The 20,062-nt window shown below is 37.3% G+C and overlaps 1 protein-coding gene across 2 annotated transcripts in view; it reads left to right on the top strand.

Moving 5' to 3' along the window:
• The window catches only part of TBC1D12 (TBC1 domain family member 12), a 131,333-nt gene that overhangs the window by 43,058 nt on the left and 68,213 nt on the right, over positions 1–20,062 (top strand). The gene's annotated exons all lie outside the window — the stretch shown is intronic.

The following is a 20,062-nucleotide window of genomic DNA, read 5'->3' as shown; positions in this document are numbered from 1 at the left end:
CTTTGGAGTAAAAGACCATGAATATTTTTTTCCTTTCTAAAATTTAGACAATCTAATTGGAAGAGACAGGATTTGAACTCCACACTGATTTTCATGAGCCTAAATGAATGTTTTTCCACTCATCTACATCTGGTTTCTCATCAAGTCTGGCCTTAGTAATGAGTATTTTGTAGTATTTGTTGTTTGTGAAACACTAATAATATACTACAAGTCAAATACGACAAGGCATGATCAGCTGCACTTCATCCCTCTTTGGTGACTTTGGTGTCCTAGGCATTCTTCCTAACCTACAAGGGAAACTGAGCAGTTACACAAACTCTTCCTAATGATTTACAATTAGTTAGACCTTTCTTTTAATATCCCTGAGACCATATGATCTTGGGCTTACCTTTCAGTTCTACCTTCACTCCTTAATATTGTGCTACTAAATAGTAAGACAACATAGCCCTGAATTCTGGAAGCCGTAGAATCCCGGGAGGCATCAAGGAGGGAATAATTTGCAATCTCTCCGTTCCAGAGATTTTTATCAGAAGGAAATATAAAAAAATACATCTATTTCTAATTACAGTTGTACTCTGATTTAACCCAATTCAATATGCCAAAATGTACCCAAAAGGGTGCATTAGCAATTATTCAAATTGAAAAAGAACTTTCTTTGTTACAAGATTTGTAAGACTGTTCCCTTAGTTGCTTAAAAGGTCCATCTGATGTCTCTTGGTAAGGGAAATTATTGGTATATGACTTTAAAATTTAAAGGTATTTTTGGGGAAGTCAAATCTTTAAAATCATAGGGCCAAATGTATAATTGGAGGTGCTTAAAACTCACTGGTATTTTAGTAAAGTCGTTCCTGTTTGAGAAATTACTGATGATTCTGGCTGCCTGTCCACTCAGCCGAGTGACCTGTCCAGGGATAAAATTAAGGACTTGCGTCTGGATTTACCAAGGGCTTATTGTGCCAGCATTCCTTAACCTAGGATACTCTGTTTTAAGTTTGTGTGCATGTATTTTTATTCCTCCTTGGAAACTAACCTGTAGTAATGATATTTCTCTACTCTAAATCATACGTATGTCATAAACTATAACTATCTGTATTTGTAGACAGACTGCACTCCTTTCATCAGCTTTTTTTCCCCCAAAAAGCAGGCTTTCACATTCTGTTTTTTGCTCACAGACTTTGTATTAATGATTCGAAAATTATAAAGCAAAGGATGACTCTTGTCATCTCTGGGCTGATTCATCCTTGGTCACATTACTTGTTTTCCATATGTGGGAAGGAGAGATAGAAGAACTGCTAAGGGATTGCTAAGAAGTGTTTGTCCATTGGTCTTATTTTTTTTTTTTGGTCCTTACCAAATGGCACATTTCTTCTATTAACCTCTGTTTCCAGTGCAAAGCTTTCCTTTTGGGGTAACCTTCTTCCTGTAGCCATTTGTAGAGACTTGGTCCGTGAAGCTGAATGACTCGTAGTACTTGTACAACAGGTTCTGGCATATATTATGTATCTTTCTTTTTTCTTCTTGTGGGCTTCAGAGTCCCTTTTGCTTTCCTTCTTTACCTTTTCCCTCAGTATTTCTCTTTTTTCTTCACTTCCTGTCATTTCCCTAGTTGCGCATCTTCCTTCTTTTTCATATATCTATCTTTCTAGACACATCTTTTTAGTTGATGGTTTTATAATGGTTGTGTCCTCCTCTCCGCAGTGTAATGTGATAATTTTATCAGGTTAACAGGTATTTCCTGGGGTTGAAAAGTTTGGGGGAGGAGGGAGCTTACAACTGAAAACTAATTGAAAATGAAATTACCTCTGAAACAACCAAGAAGGAGAGAATGAATCTGGCAAATTTCAGGACAAAGTCTTGTGTTGTTGCGCCCATAGGAAGTGAAGAAAGCTAAGATCTCAAAGAGAAAACAATTGTAACAGAGGCTGAGGAATTCTCTTTGCTTTGTCTGGAAAAGAACAGTACACCCAAATATATCCATGGCTAGAAAACTTTGTGCTTTTTTACAATCTCATTCATGATCTCTTAATGGTGACAATAGCCAAAGTTAAGGTAAGACTATAATAGAATGAACATTTCATTAGATTTCTCTTAAAGCAAATGCTTAAATGTTTAATGCACTAAATGTCATTCTTAGCATGGCCTGATAGATTGTGCTAGACTTGGTTCAAGAAAGATCTGAGTACAAGTCTTGCCTCGGTCTCTTATTGTGTAATCCAAAAGCAAATCACAGAACCTCTTTGAGCCTTGTTTTTCTCATGTGTAAGATTTGTCAAACTCATAGGGTTATTAAGTGAGTCTCAGATTTATATACACACACATACAAAGAAAACTTTGCAAACATTGAAAAACTACTATATCAGTGTAAGCTATTGATCTATATAAAGTAGATGGCAAAAATAAGATTTGACTTACATTGCCTTTTTGTACACACAACTTTGCAGGTACATACTTGATTCATAGAATGAAGAGTGCTTTTTGTGTAGTACTGTTGTGTACATTATACATTTTGCATTATAGTTATCTTTATCTGGATCATATCCCCTTATAAACTGTAAGCTTCATGAGGTAATTTGTCTTATCTAAACTTTGCATTTAGTTGAATTGAATTGACACTTGTAGGTTAAAAATCCTTTTAGTTTCTATCATAAATCTTACTGAATGGCTATCTTTATTTTAAACTACTACTATAAGACATTAGTAAAATGGATCATTTTAAGGCTATGATAGAAACTCAAATCATATAATTTACTATCTTCTGAAGATTGATTCCCAAATCCTACCTGTTAATGTTACCGTTTTATGAGGATTTTCACATATTCTCTCTTGCAGGTGTGACATTCCTTCTTTTGACCTGTTTTTGAACTGGTTGGGTGAACCATGTTACAACTTCCATCTATTAATTATAAACAATATCTGGTTAGATTAAAGTTCATCCAAACCAAGCTTTTGGTTATATTTCCAAATTAACAGCTAAAAGTTTCCATCTGAAGGCACCCGAGTGGTTGTGAGGATAACTTCAGATTAGCTTGACAACAATATACTTACTTCCATAGCTTACCCCCCCAACATTGAAGTGATCTTGTCCTTACATTAGGTTGAATTGACACCCAGTTTTTTCTGCAGTTTCTGGCAAACCAACTTCTTTGTCTTTAGCCACAGTTTGTGTACTTGCATCTTTAATGTTATAAAAACAAATTGAAAGTAATGCCTACATGACAAAGAAATTTTTTTCATGACACTGCTTCTGGAATAACCTTTCATGTTCTAAATAAATTATTTAGAACATGAACTAGATGTTGAATCAATAAAATAACTGGTATCCAGAAAGCTAGTAATATTTCTGCCAGTCACTAAATTTGATTTCCACGGATGAGTACTTTCCTGTTTTCAGGTAAGCCTTTGTTTCTGAAATTATCTTTCATTGAAGTTATAATATGATTATACCAATCAGAACATGTTTTTATCCATATTTTGGCTTGTGCTTTGGGAGTAATAGATAAATAAACAACACCATTGAAAACTTTAGAATGATCAAATATTCTAGTCACCAAAGGATTTATTTTATTGGTGCCTAAAGTATTAGTATATTTGTATGTGTATGTGTATGTATGTATGTATCTATCTATAAAAAGTCAAATTGACCTTTTGTTGAAATATTAGTACCTGCCAGAGTATCTATATCAGCCTTTTAGAACAAAAAAGGGCCACCAGATTTGCCATAAGAGGCTTTAGAGAGGTTCTGGCGAACAAAAGAATCTTCATCTGATTGGAAGGCCGGTTTGGTTGTTTGCTAGATGCATCAGCTAGCAAGGAGGCACTTTTTGTTCTTTTTCTGGTCCTGGGCACTGAATCAGAGTAACCTCTGTGTTTCTATTCTTATTCAAAGGAATAAAAAAACCCTTGGGCCAAAAGGCCATAAATTTGCTTGCATAGCTAGTGAATTAGAGGACCTTGACTGATCTTAGAATTGTAAGGTATATTTTTCCTTCCTTCCCTCTTAATAATAAAATTCTGGCAAAAATCCAGAGAAAGAATGGGCAACTTATTGTAATAGTCCTAGGGAGATGATTCCCTTCAGTCGTGTGCGTGTGTGTGTGTGTGTGTGTGTGTGTGTGTGTGTGTATTTTAAGCATTGGAAAACTCCTTCAACCTAAATCCTTATCTTAGTATCCATCATTAAAGTACTATCCTTTACCCAGACATCAGGACTTAACCCAGATTTCTACCTTTTTGCTTTATCTCTAAAAGTTGTAGAAGTAGTTATGTTACAATCTTTCCAAATATCAGAAGTGATTCTGCATATCCCTGTACTAACCACCCTTCACACAACCTACATTCCTGTCAAACTGGACTGCTGGCTGTTCCTCAAATTCAGCATACTCTTTCGTGCTCTGCCCCCTAGAATGCACTCTCATATCTCTACCTTTGAGAAATCTCTTTCCTTTAAGGATTTGCTCCAGTGCTACTTCCTCCATGGAGTTTTCCATGATCTTGGCCAATTAAGTATTCTTTTCCTCAAATTTTTAAAAAGCATTTTGTCTTGGTCTTCCTTTTGGCTTATTGTACTCCATCTTGAGTTATATTCTCTGTTTATGTTTTGTCAGTGGAAGATCATTTTCTAGAGTCTTGGTACTATATAGTCTAAAAATTTTTGAACCCCCAGTGCCTTGATAAATGTTTGTTGACATCTGTTAGTCAAGTCCATCCTCTTTTTCTTTTTAAAAATTTTTTTTCTTGACAAACATCAATAACTGTGAACAATTTACCCATTCATAGAAGAACAGAAAAGTGTACTGCATATTAAGCTGTAAAATTCCACTGTTTGGTTGTTTTTTTGTTTATTTTTTGGTATATGTCAGATTTAATATGGTTAGATCCAACATGGCATCTGCCTCATTTTGAACTTTCTCTGTTCTTTTCTCTATAGAATTTTTTTTCAGTGATTCATCAATAGTTTTCTTTAAAAAAAAAATTATTGGCTACTACTACCCTTTAGTCCTTTCCCCAGATTTTCTTTCGACCAAGAAAAATAAAAGTCCTCTTTTGTAATAAGTATAATAATACAAAATAAATCTATATGCTGTGACATTGTCTGAAAAAGTGTGTATCATCTGGTTTCAGAAAAACCTGGGAAGACTTACATGAACTAATGTAGAGTGAAGTGAGCAGAACCAGATCATTGTACACAATAACAGCAATATTGTATGATGATCAGTTCTGAATAACTTAGCTATTCTGATCAATACGATAATCCGAGACATTTCTGAAGGACTTATGATGAAAAATGCTATCCATCTTCAGAGAAAGAACTGATGGGAGTCTTAATGCTGCATACTTTTTTGCTTTCTTTATTTTTCTTGTTTCTTGTTTATGTTTTCTTGTACAACATGGCTAATATTTAAATAATGTTTTGTGTGACTTCACATGCATAATTATATCAAATTGTTTGCTTTCTCAAGGAGAAGGGAGGGAAGGAAGAGAGAGAATTTGAACTCAAAATTGGGAAAAAAAGAATGGTAAAAAAATTTTTTACGTGTAATTGAGAGTTATTTAATTAAATAAAATATGGAGGATTTTTTTTTAAATTAAAAAAATATTATCTGCCTCATTCTGAACCCCTAGTCTATTGCTTCTCTGCCAAGGGGAGAGAAGCATAATTCTTCTTTAGTCTTTTGGAATAATGATTGGTCATTGCATTTATCATAGATCTTAAGTCTTTTACAGTTGTTTTTTGGTGCATTGTTTTAATTGTTATATAAATTTTTCTCCTGGTTTTGCTCATTTCATTCTTTATCAGTTCATACAGTTTCTCTTAGGTTTTTCTGAGTCTGTCTCTTTTGTCATTTCTCATGGCACAATAATATTCTCTTACCTTTCTATAGCTTAATTTATTTAGCTTTAATAAAATGGATACTCCTTTAATTTCTATTTTGTTTGTTTTTTACAATTTTTTTAAAATTGCAAAAAGTTACTGTAAATATTTTTGTACATTTTGGTCCTCGTCCTCTTTCTTGGATCTCTGGGCATAAATCTATTAATATCAATTGGTCAGTGGATATATACTCCTAGTGCCTTTTTGGGTATATTTAGAAATTGCCTTCTAGGATGGTTGAGCCTTTTCACAGCTACACCACAATTGTATTAGTGTGCCTATCCTCCTGTTACCTCTGCAGCAACATTCATTTCCCTTTTTTTGACATCCTTGCTCGTCTGATAGGTATGGAGTAAAACCTTAGAATTGTTTAAATTTGTTTTCTCTTGATGCAAATCTATTGATTTACAGCTTTTTTCCTATGGTTCTTAATTATTTGCCTTTCTTCTTTTGAATATTATTTGTTCATATAGTTTGACCATTTATCTATTATGGAATGGTACTTGTTCACTTATGTTTAAATCATTCCCTATATGTCTTGAATATAAGACCTTTATTATAGAAATTTGCTACAAATATTTTTCCCATTTAAATGGTTCCCTTCTAATTGCATTGATTTTGTTTGTGCAAAATCTTTTCATGTCTTCTAAAGAAAATTATGCATTTTATTCTCTGTGATCCTTTCTAGCCCTTATTGGGTCAAGAATATTTCCCTCCTCCATACTGTAAAAGATATCTTATTTCCTGATCTCCAACTTTGTGTTAAACATAACCTCTTATTTTTAGGTCATGTGTTTATTTGGAATTTATTGTGGTATATGGTTTGAGATATTGGTATATCCAGCTTTCCTCTTAGTTTCCATCAGATACCTTATCTTTAACCAAAGTAATTGGAGTTCTTAGATTTGTCAACACTCTGCTACTATGGGTAATTGATTCTGGGTCTTGTGTACATACTCTGTTAAGCTTTTTAAAAAGTATTTTTATAGTGAACTTGACAAAACCAGAAATGATCATTTGTAACTACATAATAGAGCAGTAAAAGAATGAAACACAAAAATGCAACTTTTTATTATATTACTATATATAACTTACGGACATAGAGATAACATGCCTTGGCAGTTGAGTGGAAGGTGGAATGTAATAGAGAAAGATTTGAGGTATGGAGACCTATTAGAAGACTATTACAATAGTCCAGGTGTGACATGATAAGACCCTGAATGAGGGTAGTGGCTGTGTAGGGCCAATAACACCAGCACACAGAAGGGCTGCTAGCACAGATCCTTTGATCTGCTTTTCTAAGGAAAGCAACTTTAAGGGCTTTACAATCTTACTTTAATCAAACATACGTATATCATTTACTTAGTTCAAGGGGAAGAGCCATCACTCTGAAGTTCAGAGCAAATACAAACAGAAATTACAAACAGAGAAAATATTAACAGGCTTCTAGCTCTCTGACCAAAGCTATACATACATAATTACCCGAGAGAGAAGCACCAACATCTGGGTTTTCAAAGCTGGGGGCGCGGGGCGGCTCCTTATTGACTGCCTAGAGTCTTGTCTGGTCAAACCACACTACACTCTTCCAGTGGGTGTGCCCCCAAAGCAAAATGCTAACCTCAGAGTATATATATATATATATGTATATATATATATATATATATTCTTCTTAGGGCCCTAAGTCTTTGCATCTAACCAAGCAAAAGGGTGTGGGCCTGGGGCTTTGCACCTAGCAAGACTTAATCAAAGGCACTTGATTGCCTCAGCATTCCAAAAGAGAAAACAGTAAAAAAAAAAAAAAAAAAAAAAAAAAAAGGCCCACCCTAATTACCATAACAGGAACATATATGAGAGATGTTAATTGTAGAAACGGCAAGACTTGGCAGCTTATTGGGGTGAGTGTGAGTAAAGAGTTAAGGATGATGCTGCAGTTGCAAACCTCATGACTAAGGATAATGGTGCTCATTACAGTAATAAGATGTTTAGAAGAGGGGAGGGCTTGAAAGGAAAAATAAACAATGGGTTTTGTGTTAAACATGTTGTATTCGAGATGACTGAAAGACATTTGGCATGAGATTAGAACTCAGGAATAAAGCTAGGGCTGGATATGTAGATGTCTGAATGTTCTTCATAGAGAAGATATTTGAATGTGGGAGATGATGAAATCACCAAGTGAAATGGTTTAGACTGAACAGAGAGGGTCCTTAGGATAGAGCCTGGGCAATGGATAGAGAGAGGGGGCACTCATAGTTAGTGGGTATGAACAGGATGGAGAATGCAGCAAAGGGGACGAGAAAGAGTTCGCCAGGAAAGAATAGTGTTTTGAAAACTTAGAAAAGAGATTGCATCCAGAAGAAGGTGTATATCCCCACAGCTTAGCACAGTGGCTGGAACTTATTACATGTTTATTGACCTTGTCAAATGCTGCAGAGAAGATGAAGATCAGAATTGTGAAAAGCCATTAGATTTGGCAATAAAAAGATCATTGGAAACTTTGGGGTGAGCAACATCAGTTGAATAATGAGATGGGAAGCCATGTTGCGTAGAATCTAGTGAGAACAGGTGAACAAATTTTTGTATGTGACTGTAATGGAATATTATTGTGGTATAAGAATTGATAAAAGGGGTGGTTTCAAAGAAGCCAAGGAAGGCTTGTATGAACTTCTGCAGATTGAAGGAGCAGAACCAGGAGAACAATTTATATAATACCAGCAGCATTATAAAGTCAAAACAACTTTGAAAGATTTAAGAACTCTGATCAGTGCAATGACTAGCCATGACTATAGAGGACTATAAAGAAGCATGCTACCAACCTCCTGATAAAGAGACGATGAATTCAAGATATAGAATTAGACATACATTTTTGGATGTGATCAATGAGGGAATTTATTTTGCTCTGCATATTTGTATAGGGGTTTAGTTTTTTTTTTTCCTGAGGGGGGTGGTTTGAAATGGGAGAATGAGAAAATAAATGCTTGTTAACTCAAAATAAGATTTTAAAAAGTTTAAAAATAAAGTATTTGAGAAAAAGAAAAAAAATCAAGTTAGAGGAGAGAAAGTGGAGGTGCCAAGTACAGATGGCTTTCTTAAGGAGCTTAACCACAAAGGAAAGGAGAGACTTAAGACAATAGGTGGCAGTGATGGTTGGATCATATGAGATTTTTGGTTTTTAAAGGATAAGGAAGACATGAGTGTATTTGTAGGCAGAAGGGAAACAACCAATGAATAGGAGGAGAAAGAGAAGATTAGCAAAATGAAATTCATTTTCATTCAGTAAATATTTATTAAGTGCCTCTTCTATGCCAGACACTGTCCTAAGTTCTGGGTTACAAAAGGGAGAAGGGAGAGCATTCCAGGCTTGGACAGTCAGAGAAGATGCTCAGAAATGAGAGATGGAATGTCTTGTTCATGGAATCATCAGGTGGCCAGGGTAACTGGATCAAAGAGTATGTGGTAGAAAGGGATTAGATTATGAAGGGCTTCAAAGGCCAAACAGAGCATGTGATCCTGAAGATGATAGGCCATGGAATTTATTAAATATGTGTGTGGGGGGGGGGGGGTGGCATGGTCAGACCTGTGCTTTAGGAAATTCACTTTAGTTGGTTAGCAGAGGATAGACTGGAGGCTATTGCAATAATCTAGGTGTGAGGTGATGGTGAGTGTCTGCACTGGAGTGGTGGCAGTGTCAGAGGAAAGAAAGGGATGTATTGGAAAGCTATTGCAAAGGTGAAATCATCAGGCCTTGGGAATAGATTGGATATGGTGGTGGAGGTGGTGAGAGATAGTGAGGAGTCCAGTATGATTCCTAGGGAGTCTGAGGGACTAGGAGGATGGTGTTGTCCTCTACAGTAACAGGGAAGGTAGGAGGGGGAAGAGTTTGGGGAAAGATTAGTTCTTATTTGGACATACTTGATTAAAAATGTCTTCTGCACATAAAGTTTGAGAGGCCTAAAAGTCAGCTGGAGATGTGAGATTGGAGGTCAGCAAAAAAGTGGGAGAAGCATAGTGCGGTTAACCTGCTAGAGAAATGGGATGGGATCAAGAGGACAGGGGTTTGCTGTGACAAAGAGGATGAACCTCTTCATCAGACTAGAGTGAAGGAGAGTGGGGGGTGGGGTGTGATAGACCGCCAAGGCAACATTCACAGTGGTTGCTGTTACTATGAATATACCGTCCTGGTTCTGAATCACCAAATATAACACACTCTCCACCTAGAAGACAAAAGCAAAACATTTATTCAGACCACAGAAAGCCAAATCCCAACACCCAGCAAACCAAATCCATCATAGCAATGAAGAAGTTAATACACATTATCACTGCAGAGAACAGCTCCATTCCAAAGCCATCCTCCCCGCTGGGGCCTTCCCACAAACTCATTCACAGCACAGCTAGCCACCTTCTCTCCCACCCTTGGCTCAAATTGCTCTGAGCATTTTCTGTTCCACCCTTTCCTGTTCCACTAGTTTAGCAAGCTCCTAAGACATGTGTCTTAGGCTTCCTGTGATGTAAGCAGGTCACATGGGCCTATTAATGGATGGGAAAGATCTTCAAATTAATAAAAAAATACATTATCAACATAGGGGGATGCTGTCAAGGATGTGAGAGGAGGAGGGAAGGAGTTCTCTGGAAAGGTCCTCATGTATGTTAGTGACATATGAGGTGTGGTTCGCAGCTGAGAGGTTGGGAGGAAGGGGGTCACTAGAGAGGCTTGAGGAAGAAAGAGATAGTTTGGAATAACTCGTATGGTGAGTAGGATAGTAAATTGATTAGGGAAGTGTAAAACTGTTGCTTTGATGCAGTGAAGGCCAAAATGAGATTATAACATTATAACAAATTTGTGATGGCCCCAGTCGGCATGGTTTCATTATTTTCTATAGCTATATTTAGCAGCAGAGGAGCAAGGATGGCTTAAAAAATAATGAATTCTCTTAATTTAGTATTTTATATTTTTATAAATCTCCCTTCAATTAAGGTTATTTTTGTTTACATATATTTGGGCCAATAATTTATTTACATTTCGTTTTTGTGAAGTATATTCCTTTCTGTTTTTATTCTGTAATTGCTGGAGATAGAAAGTTTTTCAAAAATTTTATTTAGATCCTTCTTACTTGTCTTTTATGTTTTGCCTAGTCTGAGAGGGGTACATTGAAGTCCTCAACTATTATAGTTTTGATGTCTTTTTCTTGTTTTAATTTGATTAACTTTTCCTTCAGGCGTTTAGATGTTATACCATTACAATGAAAATCAAGTATTAATATTTTTCATTATGTTGCTTTTAAGCATAGCGTAGTTTCCCTGTTTATCTTTTAACCATGTTGATTTTTACTGTTAACCTTATTTGAAATCAATTACTTCCTCCTCTGTTTTGTATTTTCCTGAAGTATAATAAAATTCTGCTTTAGCTTATCAATTAAACAGAGTGAATCTTTTTATTACAAGCATTTTTTTAAAAATGCATGTTGTTGAATTTTGCTTTCTGATGCATTCTACTATCCTATTTTGCCATTTGAATGATTTCATCCCATTCACATTCATTGTTATGATTGTAATTGTATTTCCTTTCACCAAAATGGCATATCCATTTTCTTCTCTTGATTCATATCCATCCTTGGATTGGGATTTTGGGTTTAGGTCAGTTCCCTGTGACCTTCTTGGGGTTGAAGAGCCATATTTTGTCCTGGTCCTCTGTAGGTTGTCTGCCACTTTGCTGCTGCTGCTGGTAAGCTAGATGGAGTGACTGGTCAGTTTCCTGGTAGTACAGTGCTGGGTTTTGGCCTGAGCGGGACTGTTTTCTTCTTGCATGATCCTCTCTCAGAAGTTGGTTTTAGCCCCTGTTGTAGCCCTGACAGGCTGAAGTGGGATGTTGGAAATCAGGAATAGTCTTAGGCCTCTTTCATAACATTCCCCAGTGACCCTCACACTTACCCTGAGGTGCTGAATTGATCCTGTCACCTCCTGTGATTCACAGTGCTCTAAGAAGGACAGCTTATCCTGCCACCCTATTCTGTTTGCTACTTATGTTCTGACAGGACAGGACAGGACTGGGATTTGGCTTCAGGTCCCTGAATATTAGAGCTTGAGATAGCTTATGACACAATCCACACCCCTCTTCCCACCTCTCCAGCACTGCCTTACATGGGGTCTGTTTTCAGTATCTCAAACTCACTTCCCTTTCTCAGGTCTTTTACCTGTCTCTTCTGGCTTTCCGGATTACCTTAGTTTGTACTGGCCTCACATTCCTCATTTTTGCTACTCTTTTTGTCAGTCAACTAGAATTTATTTATCACTGTTGTGATTAATATGTGCCAAGGACCATGGCAAACATTAGGAATACAAAGAAAGGCAAAAGACAGCCCCTGCTCTCAAGGGGCTCACAGTGCAGTGCAGGAGGTGACATGCAAAGTGATTACATGCTGACAGTTCTGTACAGAATAACTGGGCAATCAGGTCAGAGGGAAGGCAGCAGCATTAAGGGGGATCAGTAAAGTCTTCTTGCAGAAGGTGGGACTTTAGCTTGGGATTTGAAGGAAGCCAGGGAAGGTGATTCTCAATTGGATAGATAAATTTAACTTAGGTCCCTTTCACTTTTTTCCTTCTTTCTCTTTCTGGGATCCTTTCAGGTATTTGTTAGAGTTTATGAGGGAGAGATGGACTTTAAAAATTTTTTTATTATTATTTAATATTTTATTTTTCAACATTGATTTCCACAAGATTTTGAGTTACAAATTTTCTCCCCATTTCTATTCTCCCCTCCCCACCCCAAGATGACATATATTCTGATTACCCCATTCCCCAGTCTGCCTTCCCTTCTGTAACCCCACTCCCCCCACCCCCACTTTATCCCCTTTCCTGTAGGGCAAGATAGTTTTCTGTACCCCATTGCCTGTATATCTTATTTTCTAGTTGCATGTAAAAACAACTTTTTTTTTGAACATTGGTTTTTAGAACTTTGAGTTCCAAATTCTCTCCCTTCTTCCCTCCCCACTCACCCTCCTTGTGAAGGCAAGCAATTCAACATAGGCCACGTATGTATCATTATGCAAAACACTTCCATAATAGTCATGTTGTGAAAGACTAACTATATTTCCCTCCATCCTATCCTGTCCCCCTTTATTGACTTTTCTCCCTTGACCGTGTCTCTTTTCAAAGCATTTGCTTTTGACTACCTCCTCCCCCAGTCTGCCCTCCCTTCTGTCATCCCCCACCCTTATCCCCTTCCCTCCTACTTTCCTGTAGCGTAAGATACCCAATTGAGTATGTTTGTTATTTTCTCCTTAAGTCAAATCCAATGAGAGCAAGATTCAGTCATTCCCTTCACCTGCCCCCTCTTCCCTTCCATTATAACTCCTTTTTCTTCTCACTTTTATGTAAATAATTTACCCCATTCTATCTCTCCCTTTCTCCTTCTCCCAATATATTCCTCTCTCACCCCTTAATTTTATTTTTTTAGATATCATCTCTTCATATTTAAGTCACCCTGTGCCTTCTGTCTACATATATGTATATTCCCTTCAACTACTCTAAACTGAGAAAGGTCTCATGAGTTACACATACCATCTTTCCATCTAGGAATGTAAACAAAATGGTTCAAATTTAGTAAGTCCCTTATGATTTCTCTTTCCTGTTTACCTTTTCATGTTTCTTTTGATTCTTGTATTTGAAAGTCAAATTTTTTATTCGGCTCTGGTCTTTTCATCAAGAATGCTTGAAAGTCCTCTATTTTATTGAAAGTCCATATTTTGCCCTGGAGCATTATACTCAGTTTTGCTGGGTAGTTGATTCTTGGTTTTAATCCTAGCTTCTCTGACCTCCTGAATGTTATATTCTAAGCCCTTCGATCCCTTAATGTAGAAGCTGCTAGATCTTGTGTTATCCTAATTGTGTTTCCTCAATACTCAAATTATTTCTTTCTGGCTGCTTGCAATATTTTCTCCTTGACCTAGGAACTCTGGAGTTTGGTTACAATGTTCCTAGGAGTTTTCTTCTTGGGATCTTTATAAGAGGCGATCAGTGGTTTCTTTCAATTTCTGTTTTACCCTCTGGCTCTAGAATATCAGGGCAGTTCTCCTTGATAATTTCTTGAAAGATGAGTCTAGTCTCTTCTTTTGATTATGGCTTTCAGGTAGTCCAATAATTTTTGAATTATCTCTCCTGGATCTATTCCCCAGGTCAGTGGTTTTTCCAATGAGATATTTCACATTGTCTTCCATTTTTTCATTCCTTTGGTTCTGTTTTATAATATCTTGATTTTTCATAAAATCCCTAGCTTCCACTTGCTCCAGTCTAATTTTTAAAGTAGTATTTTCTTCAGTGGTCTTTTGGATCTCCTTTTCCATTTGGCTAATTCTGCCTTTCAAGGCATTCTTCTCCTCATTGGCTTTTTGGAGCTCTTTTGCCATTTGAGTTAGTCTATTTTTTAAGGTGTTATTTTCTTCAGTATTTTTTTTTTTGGGTCTCCTTTAGCAAGTCGTTGACTTGTTTTTCATGATTTTCTCCCATCACTCTCATTTTTCTTCCCAATTTTTTCTGTTTCTCTTACTTGCTTTTCCAAATCCTTTTTGAGCTCTTCCATGACCTGAGACCAATTTATATTTTTCTTGGAGGCTTTTGAAATAGGCTCTTTGACTTTGTTGACTTCTTCTGGCTGTATGTTTTGATCTTTTTGTCACCAAAAAAAAGATTCTTTAGTTTCAGTCCTTTTATGCTGCTTGCTCATTTTCCTAGCCAATTACTTGACTTTTGAGCTTTTGGTCAGGGTATGACTCTTTTCAGAGTGGAGAGTGCTTTGTCCTAAGCTTCAGGGGTTTTGTGCTGCTGTTTTCAAAGCTACTTCTATTCTGAGGTGGTATGATACTCCTCTCCAGGCCTGTGCTGTGGTCTGTGAGTGCAAGCACCCCCTTCTGCCATGTAATTACCAGGAGGATTCCTTCTCCACAGACATCTTAAGCTCTGCCACACCAGTGCTCCTTCTCTCCTAAGAACTGCCATCCAGGACTGCGATGCAGATCCAAGCAGGGCAAAGCAAGAGAACTCTGCCTCTGCACCAGCAAAGTGCTCCCTGTATTCCTGCTCTGATCTGCTGCTTGATTTACCCCACCATGTGGGCCTGGGGCTCTGGAAGCAGCTGCCTCTGGAGCTCTGGAAGCAGGTGCAGGAGCTTCCTGCTGCTGCCACACCACCTCTGCCACCCCCAGGGCTGGGGCTGGACCCCTCACTCCTCTCACCCAGATCCAGCAGTTTTTCTACTGACCTGCTCCATTGTCTTTGGCATTTGTGGGTTGAGAAGTCTGGTAACTGCCACAGCTCAGTGATTCAGGGCCCTGAGGCCTGCTGCGCCCATTGTACTCTGGCCCCGTCTGCCCTGGTGTGGCCCATGCTGGGCTGCACTACACTCCCAGTATGGTGCAATAGACCCTTCCCAGATACCATCCAGGCCATTTTGGGCTGGATACTTTTTTCCCCTCTGTTATTTCATGGGTTCTGTAGCTCTAGAGTTTGTTTAGAGTCATTTTTTACAGGTGTTTGGAGGGGTTTGGGGGAAAACTTAAGCAAGTCCCTGTTTTCAAGCAGACATTTTCAGGCTTTTTTTTTTTTTTTAACCAGAAGTTTTCCCTCTTTGGTTTTCCTCCAAGTCTTCTTCCTCTAGGGAATTGACTGTCCATACCAGATATTTAAAGAGTTGTTTATAATTTACTTGAAAAAAAATAAAACTGAAGGAGTCAAGTAAACTGTGATGGGTCTATCAGCTCTTCCTTGAACATAGTATTCTATCTCCCTTCTCCCTCTTTTTGTCAGTACTCATTGCCTACCATTCCTGGAATGCATTCACTTCTTCCTCTTAGTTTCCTTCAGAAGCCATATGCAGTTATCTTTCTTGATCTTTCCAGCTGCTTGTGTCTCTTCCATGAAATTACTTTATATTTACTTTGTATTATAATTCCATTATAATTATAAAAATTGTAACAATACCTAACATTTGTATTGCACTTTAATGTTCCCAAGTGTTTTATATCCTGTTATTCCTCCATTTTGCAGATGGGGAAACTGAGGCTTGGAGATGTTAGATGAGTCATCTAGGGTCATTCAGCTTGTGTTTGAGGCAGGATTAAATTCAGGTCTTCCTGAATCCAAGTCCAGCACTCTCTCCAAAACATCATTTATCAGCCTCAAAATATTTTATTTGCTTTTACATGTTATTTCTTCCTTGATAGAATAGGCTTTCGTTTTTGTTTTTTCTCTCCTTACCACCTAACAGGACTTTGTGTATAATATTTTATTAACACAGCACTTAAAAATGCTTGATATTGGTTATCTTTTGACATATATTTGTTGGACTACTCTATTTTCAAAATAACCTTCTCCTTGTTTTCTTCCACTATCAGTAGACTAAGTACTCCTGTCTTTATCTTACTGCCCATTTATTTAAGGGGCAAGGTACCTTTAACTGCTGCTCTTAGAAATCACCCCTTGACCAAAGTCTGTGGATCCACTAGTACTGCCCATATTTTCAGAAACCTGGTTGCTTAGACTGCCTTCAAGAATGTTTTTCTTTACAGTCATACAACAGTTATTGTCAGCATGATCTCATTCCCTGTCCTTTAGGGGTCAACCATATTATCGGTTCTTTAAAAGGTGACTTTTCCCAAGAAACCCTAGTTACTTATCAGTAACCTTAACTTAAGGAAATATGTATCATTGCTGTTACGAGCTCCCTACCTACTTCTCAGAATTGAAGTCTAGACATTTTGCGTCACATATCTTACTTTCTTTTCTGATCTTCAAGTGGAAATGGAAAAGCTGGAAAGATGGGTGTCTAATAAGGAGCTGATGATGTCTTGTGGATTATCCTCGTTAGATTTTTCTTTCCCTTTTCACTCTCTCTTCCCCTCATCTTGTTGCCACCAGCCAATTTAAGAGATTGGTAAAAATTAGAGAGAGACTAGTGGGGGAAAAGAGGGGCAGAGTAGCAAGTGCCAAAAATCCCCATCCATCCTAATGCCATAGACCCATTCTGCCATGATGAGGATGATACAGGGTGAGAGGAGGAGTTCCTAGGCTCTGCGGGGCTTTGTAGTTCTTAGAGGAAAGAGGAAGAACCCCACTAGATTCCCTAATGGCAATCACAGGTGGAGCTCTTTGTGGTTCTGGGGTGACTGTTCACATGTTTATAAGTCATATGTGTTCTCAGAATATTTATGAGTCATATAGTAAATCATAGTTCAGTGTATTTGGGATTTCTCTCAAAGAGAAAAACATAATGACAACACAAAATCTGTGCTTTATATGGTTTCATTGTGTTTGCTTCTGATTCTCATCATACTTCTTACCGTGCAAGAAGACAATGATTTATGCACCTGGAATTCATCTCATTTATGCCTTAGATTTAGAAACCTTGTGCTTAAACTAAAATTTTAATGTTGTAATTTTGAACTTTAGGTTTTCAAATTTGTACATCCAGTTTGGTGTTGCAAATACTGTTTGGGCCTTGGATTCTTCAACCCCAAAATACTTATGTAGATTAGAAGGTGAGATCATTTTGGAGTAGAGCATCAATTCTAGGCTTATAGTAAGCTTTTGATTTCATTAAGTAGTTTAATTTTCTATGAGCCACACAGAATCTGATTTTATTGTCTGGTTTGGAGAAGCTCAGGGACCAAATCTAATAGCCCTATTAAACACAGCTTCTACTGCATAAGATTGGATGGTTGGTTTTTGTCCTTCCCTCTTGAAGAGGGCCAAAATGACATCACTGGGTTAGAATAAAGGCACAGTGCATCTGATTGTGGCTGATCAGATCAGTACAAGCGTGGGAGACTCTACCAAGGTCAGTCACACAAAGTCCACAGGAATTGTGGAATATTGTGGAATTGTCTCTAAATTTGTGCATGTCACATTTCTTTGGAGCTACTACAATCCTGCTTTGCTTCTAGAGCACACTGCCTTCTTTGACACAGTCATGCCATGTTTGGGAGGTTCTTTGCCAGTGTCTCCTGTGACTCATAATCAATACTGGTTGGTGATGGTCTGTAGAGAACACTACGGAAGTGTTCTGCCCATGTCTCCAAGATCATGTCCTTATCACTGTTGGCATGGCTCCATCAGGGCTGAGTAGTTGAGATGTATGTACAAGCTACAGGCCCTTCAAAAAGGAGACTCCCTCAAACTTGGATATCTCTGAATTTCCCTGGAAGAGTGAATTTAATCAAATTGGAAAGTAAGGGGGAAATTGAGGCCGTCATAGAAAATATTCCCAGTAGGAACTTACCCTCATGAGTTTTAGATATATACATTTTTTATCGGAATAGTAGCACCAACTCAGAGTTTTTTTTTAAATATGGGAACCAGTTTTTGGAATCCTTGAGAACTTGGATAGGATGATTAGTTTTGACAGATACCTTGTGATCTAGGCCATTCCAATTTTAACTTCCTTATATGCACCAAAAAGATAATAAGTTTTCCTCTAAATTGGGGAGGGAGGTACTTTGAATTTTTTCTATTACCATTTTAACCCTAGAAGTAGTTTCCTTCTTTGGAACAGGGCCCTAGGAAGCTTGGCTTGTACTAGTTCACACAGGTAAGAAATGTCTGGGACAGGATCTGAACATAAATCCTTTGGCTCCTGGTAAAGTGCTCCATCCATTCATCCATCCACAGATACACATACACACATTCTATACATATCAGATACATTGTATTAAAATACATTCTACCCCAAAAAATGAATATGATTTTGGGGTGGAACTTCCTAACAAGGTAGAGCAAGAGATTATTGTTTCTAAAATTAAATGAATATTATTTACTTTCAGCCTCTTAAAAAGAAGAGCTGGGGTCTTTGAGACTAAGATTTTTGTTAACATGAAAATTCACACTTAACTATTTATATGACTTTGGACCAGTCCCTTAAACTCAATTGGTCTGAATTTCCTTATCATTTAAATGAGGGGTGTGGACTAGAAGGCCCCTGAGATTTCTTTCAGCTATATAGTTCTCTCTATAATGTTGTAAGACTGGGTAAAATGACGAGAACCCCACTGTCTTGCTGACGCTGTAGGAGGGCTACCCAGATTCTGTAGAGTTATGATGGTGACTTACATCAAAGGACAGAAGGATTGGAAGAATATCCAAGAGAAGTATCCTAGAGAAGCAGCTAGGAAAGCATCTTCAAATCTTCACTTTAAGATAAAGGAGCAAGAAGAAGGAGAAATGTATAATAAGAAACCAAGGAGGTTTCCAATGAATTGATATGGGACATAACTGCAAAGATAGTTTTTTTGACTGAAAAACTGAGAACCAAAAAAGATAGTAGGGAGCGACCCTTGGATGGAGACAGGAAAGGAGCTTACCCCTCCACAAATAAAAAGAGAGCTACAGGTAGGAGCCATCTAGTTTTTACTAACAGAGATGTAACTGTTAGCATCAGAGGTTAAAAGCTTTGGGACTAAGGACTGCCAAGAAAAGATTAATGTTTTCAACCTGTGTCAGGCTGAGTTCCCTTACACTCCATGTGCAATTCAGTTAACTTTATGTGGTTTATTCTTTGAAATTCCCTCACACTGGAGTAAAGTTTAATTGTTCACTTGAACTGTATGTTCTAGACCAGAGGTTCCCAAACTTATTTGGCCTACTGCCCCCTTTAAAAAAAATTACTCAGCATCCCCCTGGAAGTCTACTTCCTTTGACTCTAACTTTTTTTTTTTAATTTGCATTATTTCAAAAAAAATATTAAATATTTTTTAAAAAGTGATGCATCTTAAATTTAATAATTTATTGTAAATGTGTTTTTCCCTGCATTGAAATTTTGATGATGTGATATTGCATCATATAACTGTATACTGTGTTGTAAACAAGTCATCACACACACATATTCCTGCTGATATATGCTAGACTTCTATTCATGTGTCATTTAATACATGTTGGAATGATATCACAGTGCCTTCTATTAATTTACATATTCTTTAGCATGATATATTCTAATTTTGAATCAAATACAGGGAAATAGCTGCTTGGAACACACTGGCACCCAGCCACAATTTACTGTAATATATAGTAATGCTTATGTTATAACTGAATCAGGAGCTATATACTTTGATCCAAATTTTAAAAGTAGCTAATAATTACAAGAAACTGGCAAGATGGCTCCTATATAACACGCTTACCTGTCAATACTTGCTTGTTAAGACCTGTTGGCAG

This window comes from Trichosurus vulpecula, chromosome 8 (assembly GCF_011100635.1).
Source record: "Trichosurus vulpecula isolate mTriVul1 chromosome 8, mTriVul1.pri, whole genome shotgun sequence".
Lineage (NCBI taxonomy): Eukaryota > Metazoa > Chordata > Mammalia > Diprotodontia > Phalangeridae > Trichosurus > Trichosurus vulpecula.
Note: the sequence above shows the minus strand (reverse complement) of the source record. Positions and strands in the feature narration are given on the sequence as shown.